At 44.7% G+C, this 12,933-nt stretch overlaps 1 protein-coding gene across 4 annotated transcripts in view; it reads right to left on the reverse strand.

Annotated features, from left to right (window-relative positions):
• Window positions 1–12,933, reverse strand: part of CASC3 (CASC3 exon junction complex subunit) — a 31,769-nt gene that overhangs the window by 17,402 nt on the left and 1,434 nt on the right. The window lies entirely within an intron of this gene.

Genomic DNA, 12,933 nt, shown 5'->3' on the forward strand with positions numbered 1-12,933 from the left:
AAACTAAAACCTTTGTCCTTGAAAGAACACTATAAAGAAAGTGAACAATCCACAGAAAGGGAACACATATTTGCAAATCATATCTGATAAGGGACTTACATCTAGAATACAGAATATATAGAGAACTCTTACATCTCAATTAAAAAAAAAAAAAAATGGCCAAGCGCGGTGGCTCACACCTGTAATCCCAGCACTTTGGGAGGCTGAGGTGGGCAGATCACCTGAGGTCAGGAGTTCAAGACCAGCCTGGCCAACATGGCAAAACCTCGTCTCTACTAAAAATACAAAAATTAGCCGGGCATGGCAGCGCACACCTGTAATCCCAGCTACTTGGGGCAAAGATCAAGTGTGGTGGCTGATGCCTATAGTCTCAACTACTGAGGAGGCTGAGGTGGGAAGACTGCTTGCTTGAGCCCAGGAGTTTGAGACCACTCTGGATAATATAGCAAGACCTTGTCTCTAAAAAAATAAAAACAATAATTAAAAATTAATTTTTAAAAAATGGCCTAGGTATCTGAATAGTCATTTCTTCAAGGAAGATACACAAATGGCCAATAAGCACCAAAAAAAAAAAAAAAAAAACGCTCAGCATCATTAGTCATCAGGGAAATGCAAATCAGAATGAGAAAACATCTCATACCTAATAGGACATCTAGAATCAAATCGGCTCACTGCAACCTCTACCTCCCGGGTTCAAGTGATTCTTATGCCTCAGCCTCCTGAATAGCTGGAATTACAGGCGTGTGCCACAGTGCCTGGCTAATTTTTGCATTTTTAGCAGAGACGAGGTTTCGCCATGTTAGCAAGGCTGGTCTGGAACTCCTGATCTCAAGTGATCCGTCTGACTCAGCCTCCCAAAGTGCTGGGATTATAGGCGTGAGCAACCGTGCCCCGCCAAAAAAAAAAAGTTTTAGAAAGGTCTATGTTGCCCAAGCTGGTCTCGAACTCCTGGGCCCAAGAAAGCCTACTGCCACAGCCTCCTGAGTAGCTGAGAGTACAGCCATGCACCTGGGTAAATAACACAACAAGTGCTGTTAAGGATATGGAGAAACTGGAACCCTCATACACTGCTGTTAGTCACGTAAAATGGTGCAGCACCTTGGAAACAGTATGGCGGTTCTAGTTCCTCAAATGATTACAGAGTTACCACATGACTCAGCAATTCCATTCCTAGGTACATAGTCAAAAAGAAGTGAAAACATATGTCCCCATAAGAACATGTACACTAATGTTTGTAGCAGAATTATTAATAATAACCAAAAGATGGAAATAAGCTATGGAAATAACTTGTGTCTGTTGTTGGGTGAATGGATAAAGAAAATGTGGAACACACGAACAACGGAATCTAATTCTGCCCTAAAAAAAAAATTTTGACATTTGTGACAACAAATGGATGAACCTAGATGGAACTATGCTAAGTAAAATAAGCTAGACACAGAAAGATAACCACCACATGATCGCAAGTCAAACTCATAGAAACAGAGAGTAGGAAGGGGGTTGTCTAGGGCTTAAGGGTAGCGAAAATGAGATCGTGGTAAAAGGATATAAAATTTCAGTTATAAGTTCTGGAGACCTAATGTACAGCATGGTAACCATAGTTAATAATAACGTTCTGGTTGGGCGTGGTGGCTCACACCTGTAATCCCAGAACTTTGGGAGGCCGAGGTGGGCAGATCATGAGGTCAGGAGTTCGAGACCAGCCTGGGCAACATGGTGAAACCCTGTCTCTACTAAAAAAAAAAAATTAGCCGGGCGTGGTGGTGGGCGCCTGTAATCCCAACTACTCAGGAGGCTGAGGCAGGAGAATTGCTTGAACCTGGGAGGCAGAGACTGCAGTGAGCCGAGATTGTACCACTGCACTCCAGCCTGGGCGACAGAGCAAGACTGTCTAAAATAATAATAATAATAGCGTACTGTATACTTGGCCAGGCATGGTGGCTCATGCCTGTAATCCTAATACTTTGGGAAGCTGAGGCTGGAGGATTGCTTGAAGCTGAGTTCAAGACCAGCCTGGGCAATACAGCGATTCTTTGCCTCTACAAAAAACTTGTTTAAAAATTAGCTGGGCGGCCGGGCACGGTGGCTCACGCCTGTAATCCCAGCACTTTGAGAGGCTGAGTGGGTGGATCACCTGAGGTCCACCTCTACTAAAAATACAAAATTAGCTGGGCTTGGTGGCGCCTGACTGTAATCCCAGCTACTTGGGAGGCTTAGGCAGAAGAACCGCTTGAACCCAGGAGGCGGAGGCTGCAGTGAGCTGAGATCATGCCACTGCACTTCAGCCTGGGCAACAAGAGCGAAACTCCGTCTCAAAAAAAATAAATAAATAAAAACAAATAAATAAATTAGCTGGGCATGGTAGTGCACGCCTGTAGTCCCAGCTATTGAGGAGGCTGAGGTGGGAGGATCGCTTAAGCCCAGGAGTTTGAGGTTGCAGTGAGCTATAACTGCATCACTGAACTCCAGCTTGAGTGACAAAGGTTCTGTCTCTTTTTAAACCATGTAAAATAGAAATAAATAACATATTGTAAACTTGAAATGTGCTGAGAGTAGCTCTTCAGTGTTCTCATCACACACATACAAAAAGGTTAACTAGGTGAGGTGACAGATACGTTAATTAGCTTAACTGTGGTACTCCACAATGTACACATATATCAAGACGCCACACTGTATGTGTTAAATGTATACAATTTTTATTTGTGACTTATACCTCAATAAAGCTGGTGTGGGGAGGCAGAAAGAAGGAATGAAGTACTGATACATGCTACAAGTCAGATGAAAACATTATACTGAAAGAGGCCAGACACATAAATCTACATATTACATAATTCCATTCATATGAAAGGCCAGAATAGGAACATCAACAGAGACAGAAAGTAGATTTGCGGTTGCTTGAGGCTATGGGAAGGATGGGAAAACTGGGTTTCTTCCTTCCTTTTTTTTTTTTTTTTTTTTTTTGAGATGAAGGTCTCACTCTGTTACTCAAGCTGGAGTGCAGTGGTATAATCACAGCCCCCTGCAGCCTTGACCTCCTGGGCTCAAACAATTCTCCTGCCTCAGCTTGCCAAGTAACTGGGACTACAGGTGCACGCCACCATGCCTGGCTAAATTTTTTATTTTTTATAGAGATAAGGTCTTACGGGCCAGGCGTGGTGACTTACACCTGTAATCCCAGCACTTTGGGAAGCTGAGGTGGGTAGATCACTTGAGAATGGGAGTTTGAGACCAGCCTGGCCAAAATGACAAAATTCCATCTCTACTAAAAATACTAAAAATTAGGCAGGCATATGGCACATACCTGTAACCTCAGCTACCCGGGAGGCTAACGAACGAGAATCACTTGAACCCCAGAGGGTCAAGTTGCAGTGAGCCAAGATTGTGCCACTGCACTCCAGACTGGGTGACAGAGCAAGACTCTGTCTCAAAAACAAACACACAAACAAATAAAAAGAGATGAGGTCTCACTATGTTGCCCAGGCTGGTCTCGAACTCCTGGGCCGACCATTCCTCCTGCCTCAGCCTCCTGAGTAGCTGAGTACAGGCACGCACCTGGCTAAATTATGCACTTTATAAATAAATGAACTGTACGTTCTGTGAATTGTATCTCAATAAAGCAGTTTTTTTCTTTTTTTCTTTTTTTTTTTTTGAGAGGGAGTCTCACTCTGTCGCCCAGGCTGGAGTGCAGTGGCGTGATCTCGGCTCACTGCAAGCTCCACCTCCCGGGTTCACACCATTCTCCTGCCTCAGCCTCCCGAGTGGCTGGGACTACAGGTGCCCGCCACCACATCTGGCTAAGCTTTTTGTATTTTTAGTAGAGACGGGGTTTCACCGTGTTAGCCAGGATGATCTCGATCTCCTGACCTCGTGATCTGCCTGCCTTAGCCTCCCAAAGTGCTGGGATTACAGGCATGAGTCTCGGCGCCTTGCTACAATAAAGCAGTTTTTTAAAAAAATGCCTCTTATTCCTAGTTGTTTCCTTACTGTCTCGTCTCTAATTTTTTAATGCATCCATTCCCTTGATCCTTCTAACTTCTGCCTATCAGTCCTTTCTCACATTCACTTTCTTCTCTCTCTAGACTCCAATTCATTTCAATCACTACTAGTAACATCCCAATTCTCTTGCCACTCCCATATGCCTGGAACTGGATCAATTCAAATGTCTGCTTTCTCCAGGCCTACAACAGACTACTCCATTGCCAAAGGGGGTTACACACACACACACACACACACACACACACACACACACGCACACACTCTTACTTTTTGAAGCAGATGTCATTCTTTTGTTTTTTTCGAGAGTCTCACACTGTTACCCAGGGTGGAGTGCAGTGGTGCAATCATAACTTGCTGTGGCCTCGACCTCCTGGGCTCAAGGGATCCTCCCACTCCAAGCTCCCAAGTAGCTGGGACATAAGCACACATCACTGCGCCAGGTTGATTTTTTGTAGAGAGAGGGTCTCACTTTGTTGCCCAGATTGGTCTCAAATTCCTGGGCTCAAGCAATCCTCCTGCCTTGGCCTCCCAAAGTGCTTGGATTACAGGTGTGAGCCTCCGTGCCTGTCCTGCTCTACCCTTCTATTTCACAAAAACAAAACACAGAAAGGAACGCTAACTTCCTTTCCTTCCCACTTCTTTGTAATTACAATGGAAGATACTTCTCATCTGGTTCCTACATCTTCTCATGTACTTAGTCGAGAATACCAGTACTTAATATTATTATCTATTCCCTTTTTTTTTTTTCCTTTCTTTTGAGACGGAGTCTCGCTCTGTCGCCCAGGCTCAAGTGCCCGCCACCATGCCCGGCTAATTTTTTGTATTTTTAGTAGAGACGGGGTTTCACCATGTTAGCCAGGATGGTCTCGATCTCCTGACCTCGTGATCTGCCCGCCTCGGCCTCCCAAAGTGCTGGGATTACAGGCGTGAGCCACCGCACCCAGCTTTTCCCTCCTTTCTAATCTTCCTTTGCACACACCTTTCCTTCCCACTTCTCTGTAATTACAATGGAAGATGTTTATCTTGTCTGGTTCCTACTTTTTCTCATATACTCAGTCAAAAATACCAGTACTCAATATTATTATCTATTCCCTCTCTTTTTTCCCCCCTTTCTTTTCTTTTTTCAATCTTTGACCTTATCTGATACTCTCCTAACTTTTTTAAAAACATCCAAATCACCTCTTGATCTCAAAGCTACCTCTCCAACTACCATCTCTTCAGCCTTCCCTCAGTCAAATTTCTTTAACAAGTTTTTTTGGCCAGGCACAGTGGCATGAACCTATTGTCTCAGCTATTCAAGAGGCTGATGAGGATTGTAAGTTCAAGTTCAAGCCCAGCTTGGGCAAAATAAGGAGACCCATTTGCCAAAAAAAAAAAAAAAAGAATTCTTGGAAGACTCTCAGAAAATGGCAGTGGCACAGTTTTATCTCTCTTCAAATCTCCACGTGGAATGAGAGCTCTGGACAGCAAAACCGAGACCCAAAGCAAAACCCTGGCCAGACACAGTGGCTCACGCCCATAATCCCAACACTTTGGGAAGCCGAGGTGGGTGGATCACCTGAGACCAGGAGTTCGAGACCAGCCTGGCCAACATGGTAAAACCACGTCTCTACTAAAAATACAAAAATTAGCCAGGCATGGTGGCACGCACCTGTAATCCCAGCTACGCAGGAGGGTGAGGCACAAGAATAGCTTGAATCTGGAAGGCAAAGCCACTGCACTCCAGCCTGGGCGACAGCAAGACTCTGTCTCAAAAAATAAAAAAGAAACCAAAACCTTCAGACAACACTGCAACAAAGTTAAGTTACCAGGTATCCCCCAAGACCCAAAATGTAAGTGCATAACAAAGCACCAACAGCTGTAGGACCTGTATAGTACTGGTGTCCACGCAGGAGAAAGCAGAGAGAAAGCAAATGGACCTGAGAACAGGAGAACACTGAAATAATCAACAGGCAGTCAAGGGAAAGCACAACAGTCAAAACTGAGAACAGCACTTACAACTAGCAAGAGGCCACACACGGTGGCTCATGCCTGTAATCCCATCACTTTGGGAGGCCAAGGTGGGTGGATCATCTGAGTCAGGAGTTCGAGACCAGCCTGGAAAACATGGTAAAACCTCATCTCTACTAAAAATACAAAAATTAGCTGGGCACGGTGGCACACGAGGTCCCAGCTACTCAGGAGGCTAAGGCAGGAGAATCGCTTGAACCCAGGAGACACAGATTGCGGTTAGCTGAGATTGCGCCACTGCACTCCAGTCTGGGCGACAGAGTGAGACTCTGTCTTAAAAAAAAAAAAAGGTCTGAAGGGATGAAGCTGACCTGGCTGCCAGGGCTTCCTTCTGGGGACAGGGCCCTACACTGTCCCTAGAAGGGAGTTCCTAGAAGAGAAACTGTTGAGAGCAGGACCAAATTCAGTAGGACAGGGGTGGTCCAGAACAAGCTGGGAAAGGGAACAAAAGCAACAAATCTCAGAAAGCAAGCCACCATATTTCTCACCACCACAGAAAAACAACAGAAGCAGCTCTGTGAAGTTAGAAAAAGCTATTCTAAATCATGCTTCCTTCCAAAAGACCAGGAAAACTAATTTTACATAAAAATGAACAGAAAATACAGAAGTTAAATCCCATATAAAGTTATAATAAGAAAAAATAATAGCATTCCTACAGACAATGAAAGCATGCCAGAAAGACATCCACATATCATATCAAAATTGCAACTTCTATTTCAAAATAAGCTAAAAAGACATTAAGAAAATTATATAAGGCATGAAAGAACATCAATCAGAATTGGAAAAACTCAAAAATGAAATGAGAACTCAGAAAGGTATGAGCAATTAGGAATCAAAAACTATTTACCAGATATCACCACCTAAAGTCCCACATCTTCTCGATCTCAAAACATCCAAAACCTAACCCACAACTGTCCTTCCAGAACTCTTCTCCTGGGGTCCCTTCCTTAACAGTTAACACCATTCATCAACCTGCACATTCCTTTGACTCCTTTTTCTTTTTCTGAGTCAGGGTCTCACTTTGTTGTCCAGGCTGGAGTGCTGTGGAGTGATCACAGCTCTACAGCTTTGACCTCCCTGGGCTTAGATGATCCTCCTGCCTGAACCTCCTCAGTAGCTGGGACCACAGGCCTGTGCCACCAAGACCGGATAATTTTTTTTTCTACTTTTCTTTTGTAGAGACAGGATTTTTCCATGTTGCCCAGGTGGGTCTCAAGCTCCTGGGCTCAAGCAATCCACCTGCCTCAGCCTCCCAAAGTGCTGTGATTACAGGCATGAGCCACGGTACCTGGCCTCCTTTGACTCCTTAATTTAGGTTCCACATTCAATCAATGAAGGGGTTGTTAGTACACTAGAATCTCTCTCTAATCTGTCCACATCTTGCCATTCCAACAAGTATGAACCTTCTTTAGGGGCACCATCGTCATGCTCCTTGGACTATCCTAACCTCTAAACAGCTCTTCTGCCTCTAGTCTTCCTTTGTGCCTCACCCACAATTCATCCCCCACATTTAAGCCTTCAGTGGTACTTCTTTCCTAGCCATTAGGATAACATCCAAACTCCCTCACATATAGAATGGTCAGCTGCTATAAATTCACAATCCCCAAAACTCAATGAACACTCCATATTGCCTGTCAGTTTCTTCAACGTTTCCATTCTCTAGTGACTACAGACGGTCCCTGATGTATGATGGTTCAACTTATAATTTTGACTTTATGGTGGTATGAAAGCCATAAACATTCAGTAGTAACTGTACTTCTCAGCTGGGTGCAGTGGCTCACCACACATGTAATCCCAGCACTTTGGGAGGCCAAGGTGGGAGGATCCCTTGAGTCCAGTTCAAGATCAGCCTGGGCAACATAGAGTGACCTCATCTCTATTAAAAATATTTTTTAAAAAATAAAAAAGAGGCCAGGCACTGTGGCTCATGCCTGTAATCCCAGCACTTTGGGAGGCCGACGCAGGCGGATCACCAGGTCAAGAGTTCAAGACCAGCCTGTCCAACATGATGAAACCCCGTCTCTACTAAAAATACAAAAAAAATCAGCCAGGCATGGTGGCGTGTGCCTGTAATCCCAGCTACCCGGGAGGCTGAGGCACGAGAATCGCTTGAACCCGGGAGGCAGAGGTTGCAGTGAGCTGAGATCACGCCACTGCAGACAGAGTGAGACAGAGTGAGACTCTGTCTTAAAAAAAGAAAAAAAAAAAAAGAAATCGTACTTCTCGAGATGCTGGATAGCAACAGAGAGCTGCTGCTCCAAGTTAGCCAAGAAGTTATCTTGAACTTCTGAACTTATGATGGGTTTACCAGGATGGGATGTAACTACACCATAAATCAAAAAGCATCTGTACTGCAGCAAATATTCCCCATCCCAAAACCACTTCTAACTCTGAATTCTGTCCACTTCTATTTTCACTATCACCACTCTATTCCATGCCACACTCACTACTTAACTAGATTCCTACAATAGCTTTCTTAACTAGCTTTTCTGTCTCTGATCTTGTTTCTCTTCACTGTGGACAAAATAACTGCTGTAAAAGAATCCTCAAATTTTACAGTACATAGCATCAACCTGGGATATTCTTTAATACATAAATGTCTGAGTCTCCAATGCCCCTCCCAAGAGTCTGTTTCAGTAGAGAATGGCTAATTGGATTTTCTGATGCAAGTGTTCTCTGGATCTGAAAAACACATCTTTAAAATTTAAATCAGATAAAGCATAGTGGCTCATGCTTGTAATCCCAGCACTTTGAAAAACCAAGACCGGCGGATCACTTGAGGTTAGGAGTTCGAGACCAGCCTTGCCAACATGGTGAAACCCCATCTCTACTAAAAATTAAAAAAACAAACAAAAAACAGTAAATAAAAATTTTTTTAAAAAATGAATAAATAAATCCAATCGCATCACTTTTTTTTTTGAGACAGGGTCTTGCTCTGTTGCCCAGGCTGGAGTACAGTGATACAATCTTGATTCACTGCAACCTTCACTTCCCAGGCTCAAGCAATCCTCCCACCTCACCAATTAGTGGCCCCTGCTCACCAATTTGTCTTTATTTCTAATACCTATCCTGTCCCAACAATGCTCCAATCACACCTTATTACTCCCAAGTTCCCAAACGCTCTCTATCTTCTCTATCTGGGCTTTTTCTCTTTTTAAAAAAATTTTGGGCCAGGCGCAGTAGCTCACGCCTGTAATCCCAGCACTTTGGGAGGCCGAGGTGGGTGGATCACGACGTCAAGAGATGGAGACCATCCTGGCCAACATGGTGGAACCCCGTCTCTACTAAAAATACAAAAATTAGCTGAGCGTGGTGGTGCACACCTGTAGTCCCAGCTACTCGGGAGGCTGAGGTAGGAGAAATCACTTGAACCAGGCGGGGCGGAGGCTGCAGTGAGCCGAGATTGCACCACCGCACTCCAGCCTGGCAACGGAATGAGACTCCGTCTTAAAAAACAAAACAAAACAAAAAAAATGGGGGGCATGGTGGCTCATGCCTGTAATCCCAGCACCTTGGGAGGCCGAGGTGGGTGGGTCACCTGAGGTCAGGAGTTCGAGACCAGCTTGACCAACATGGTGAAACCCCATCTCTACTAAAAACACAAAAATTAGGCGGGCGTGGTGGCATGCGCCTATAATCCCAGCTACTCGGGAGGCTGAGGCAGGAGAATTGCTTGAACCCAGAAGGCAGAGGTTGCAGTGAGCTGAGATCGAGCCATTGCACTCCAGCCTGGGTAACACAGCAACACTCCATCTCAAAAAAAAAAAAAAATTTATTTATTTTTTTTTTTTGGCTGGGTATGGTGGCTCATGCTTGTAATCTCAGCACTTCAGGAGGTCAAGGCAGGAGGACTGGTTGAACCCAGCAGTTTGAGGTTGTAGTGAGCTGTGATCCCACAACTGCACTCCAGCCCGGGTGACTGGGCAACAGAGTGAGACCCTGCCTCTTTTTAAAAAAAAAAAAAAAAAAAAAAAAAGAGGGCTGGGCACAGTGGCTCACACCCGTAATCCACCTGTAATCCCGGTACTTTGGGAAGCTGAGGCGGACGGATCACCTGAGGTCACGAGTTCATGACCAGCCTGGCCAACATGGTAAAACCCCGTCTCTACTACAAATACAAAAATTCGCTGGGTGTGGTGGTGTGCACCTGTAATCCCAGCTACTCGGGAAGCTGAGACAGGAGAATCGCTTGAACCCGGGAGGTGGAGGTTGCAGCGAGCCAAGATCATGCCACTGCACTCTTGCCTGGGTTACAGAGCAAGACTCCATCTCAAGCAAAAAAAAAAAGAAAAAGAAAATTTTTAATTTTTGTTGAGTACACAGTAGGTATATATTTATGCAGTACATGAGTTTTGTTTTTGTTTTTTTTTTTTTTGAGACAGAGTTTCCCTCTTGTTGCCCAGGATGAAGTGCAATGGCACGATCTTGGCTCACTGCAACCTCCACCTCCTGAGTTCAAGTGATTCTCCTGCCTCAGCCTCCTGAGTCGCTGGGATTACAGGCACCTGCCACCACGCCTAGCTAATTTTTCTTATTTTCAGTAGAGACTGAAAATGGGTTTCGCCATGTTGGCCAGGCTAGTCTTGAACTCCTGACCGCAGGTGATTCACCCGCCTCGGCCTCCCAAAGTGCTGGGATTACAGGTGTGAGCCACCAAGCCCGACCCATGAGATATTTTTATATAGATATACAATGATACAATGTGTAATAATCATGTAAGGGTAAATGGGGTATGGATCACCTCAAGCATTTATCCTTTGTTACAAACAATTCAATTACATTCTTTTATTAATATATATATATACTTTTTTTTTTTTTGAGATGGAGTCTTGCCCTGTCACCAGGCTGGAGTGCAGTGGCTTTATTTTGGCTCACTGCAACCTCTGCCTCCCGGATTCAAGCGATTCTCCTGCCTCAGCCTCCTGAGTAGCTGGGACTACAGGGGCGTGCAAGCACGCCCGGCTAATTTTTGTATTTTTAGTAGAGACGAGATTTCACCACATTGGCCAGGATGGTCTCAATCTCTTGACCTTGTTATCCACCCACCTCAGCCTCCCGAAGTGCTGGGATTACAGGCATGAGCCACTGTGCCCAGCCAATAGTTATTTTTAAATGTACAATAAGTTACTGGTTGACTGTAGTCACCATGTTGCAAATATGAAATTCTAGATCTTAGTCATTCTTATTTTTTAAATTTTCTGAGACAAGAGTCTTGCTCTGTTGCCCAGGCTGGAGTACAGTGGTGTGATTATGGCTCACTGCCACCTCCACCTCCCAGGCTCAAGGGATTCTCCTGCCTCAGCCACTTGAGTAGCTGGAATTACAGGCATGCGGGACCATGAGCTGCTAATTTTTGTATTTTTAGTAGAGATGGAGTTTTGCCATGTTGGCCAGGCTGGTCTTGACCTCCTAGCCTCAAGTAACTGGCCCACCTTGGCCTCCCACAGTGCTGGGATTACAGGTGTGAGCCATCGCGCTGGGTTTAGATCTTATTCATTCTAATTACTATTCTTTTGGTACCCCTACAGGCTTTCTTTTATTTATTTATTTATTTTTTTTGAGACAGAGTCTCACTCTGTCACCCAGGTAGCAGTGCAGTGGCATGATTTCAGCTCACTGCCACCTCCATCTCCTGGGATCAAACGATTTTCGTATCTCAGCCTCCCAAGTAGCTGCAATTACAGGCATGCATCACCACACCAAGCTAATTTTTGTATTTTTTAGTAGAGATGGTTTTTTTTTTTTTTGAGACGGAGTCTTGCTCTGTCACCCAGGCTGGAGTGCAGTGGCACAATCTCAGCTCACTGCGAGCTCCGCCTCCCGGATTCATGCCATTTTCCTGCCTCAGCCTCCCGAGTAGCTGGGACTACAGGCGCCCGCCACCACGCCCAGCTAATTTATTTATTTTTTTTTTGTATTTTTAGTAGGGACGGGGTTTCACCATGTTAGCCAGGATGGTTTCGATCTCCTGACCTCGTGATCCGCCCGCCTCGGCCTCACAAAGTGCTGGGATTATAGGCGTGAGCCACCGCACCGGGCCAGAGATGGGGTTTCACCATTTTGGCCACACTGGTCTCAAACTCCTGGCCTCAAGTGATCTGTCTGCCTCAGCCTTCCAAAGTGCTGGGATTACAGGCGTGAGCCACTGCTCCCGGCCCCTGTGGGCTTTCTTGACTGTTGTTCTCTCTGCCTAGAACACATCTTACCCAGCCAACTGTTTAATCTTTCCCGACTGCCTAAGATGGATTCAGTACCCAGCTGTAACACCCTACTTAGCCCTATCCCAGTGCTATCCCCTATCAGCAAGTGGTACAATTGCTTGAATGTTTGTCTGACTTCCTTATTGAGTTGTAAGATCTCTAAAGATAGGAATTTTGTTATAGTGTTCACTATTCCATCCTCAAGGGCTTAACAGATTCTAAAATGTAGTAACAGTTCAAAAAATGTATAGACAAAATCTTTGATCCACCATCCAATTCCCCCTATATATAATCCCATTACCAGAACTCAGGACTCCACTCAACAACCCAGGAAACAAACACTTATTCTGATGGCATCTCTAGTAGTTTATCCAAAAGACAGGAAACTTTCTCCTAAAAACAGAAAAATCCCCACCTATAAAATGATGGATGCTCTTGGCACAAAACATTCCAAATCCTACCCTTTCAAAGTCTTCAGATAGATTTGGAAAAAAATAACCAATTGGCTGGCTTCTCAACCTACACTGCATAAAACAAACTGTCAAACATCTTTCAGAGGACTTCAAGATATCCTCACTCTCTTATTTAGAACCTCATATTCTTCAGACAGGAAGAGAAGCCAACTAACAGTATAACACCTGTGGCTTGAGACGGCATGCCCCAAGTTTTCCCTAGGTCTAAAGTGAACAAGACCTTCTGTAACACTTTTTCAGAAGCATAAATGAAGAGT

The sequence above is a fragment of the Gorilla gorilla genome, chromosome 4 (assembly GCF_029281585.2).
Source record: "Gorilla gorilla gorilla isolate KB3781 chromosome 4, NHGRI_mGorGor1-v2.1_pri, whole genome shotgun sequence".
NCBI classification, from domain to species: domain Eukaryota; kingdom Metazoa; phylum Chordata; class Mammalia; order Primates; family Hominidae; genus Gorilla; species Gorilla gorilla.